The following is a 1,281-nucleotide window of genomic DNA, read 5'->3' as shown; positions in this document are numbered from 1 at the left end:
GTCCCTCCAGGTATTCATTCATTCCTCACACCTTATACCTCTTAGATCCATTCTGACTTGAGCGTCGGAGTGTCTTTGCAGGTACCTCCCCCCATTGCTCCAGTCAAGTGATCCGGCATCTGCCTCAACCCGCAAGTTCTCGATCCATCTCTCAACCCGTACCAGAGACATCTTGTACATTGGCGCCGTCTGTGGGAACTTTGCAGCATTGTGGCGGCATGGCGGGTAACCCAAAAGAGCAATCATCAAACTCAGATTTCTTGCGTGTAACTGAGAGCAAAAAGGAATAATGTTTCCTTAACTTGCATCACCTTTGCAGTGATAACACACCTTCGCCCTACTCCAACGGCGAAATCCCAAAGGAATAATGTTTCCTTAACTTGCATTACCTTTGCAGTGATAACACACCTTCGCCCTACTCCAATGGCGAAATCCCAATGGAACAATGTTTCTTCGACTTGCAATCACCTTCTTAGTGATAACACTCTTTATGCACCTTCGCCCTACTCCAACGGTGAAATTCCAAGTCCTTTGAGCCCAAAGTCTCGCCTACCTTTAGTGGGACACCTCCACCTCTTGGACCCTCTCATTCACTACTCCCTCATCTGTCTCTCCAAGCGCCATGGCCCCATCTTCTCCCCCTATTTCGGCTCCATGCCCACTGTAGTTGCTTCTTCTTTTGAACTCTTCAAGCTCTTCCTCCAAACCCACGAGGTCACCTCCTTCAACACCAGGTTCCAAACCTCTGCCATCCGCCGCCTCACCTATGACAACTCTGTCGCCATGATCCCCTTCGGACCTTACTGAAAATTCATAAGGAAGCTCATCATGAACGACCTCCTTAAACGCTACCACCGTGGCCAAGCTCAGACCTCTCAGGAGCCAAGAGATCAAGAAAGTTCTCAGGGTTCTTGCACAGATACGGGGGATAGCCAAATCGTGGCGGCATGATGGAGAACCTCGAGGAGAAATCCTCCACCCAACACCCCAACTCCCGAACTCCAAGATAACACTCCTCCCACCCACGGGAGAATAATAAGCATGCACATCGCCAACCAACCCCAACCTAGCAACAACCAAGAGAGGACAACCGTCCTCCCACTGAAGCCCGGCCACCCGACGGCCTAGAAGAGAAGGTGGTCCAGATAATCCAAGAGCTGTGCCTCAAGGTGCAAGACCTCAAAGGCCGAATTACACAAGAAAAGCATAACGCCAAAAATGAAAGTCATGCAACCTTCAGATCAAGATCTCGCCATGAAACCAGGCACGGCAGATCGCCAG

The 1,281-nt window shown here is 50.4% G+C and overlaps 1 pseudogene; it reads left to right on the top strand.

Annotated features, from left to right (window-relative positions):
• The first annotated feature begins 445 nt into the window (after positions 1 to 445).
• On the top strand, positions 446 to 1,036 carry LOC148571529 (2-hydroxyisoflavanone synthase pseudogene; annotated as a pseudogene).
• Positions 1,037 to 1,281: the final 245 nt, after the last annotated feature.

The sequence above is a fragment of the Arachis ipaensis genome, chromosome B3, assembly GCF_059453495.1.
Source record: "Arachis ipaensis isolate K30076 ecotype BB chromosome B3, ASM5945349v1, whole genome shotgun sequence".
Taxonomy (NCBI): Eukaryota; Viridiplantae; Streptophyta; class Magnoliopsida; order Fabales; family Fabaceae; genus Arachis; species Arachis ipaensis.
Note: the sequence above shows the minus strand (reverse complement) of the source record. Positions and strands in the feature narration are given on the sequence as shown.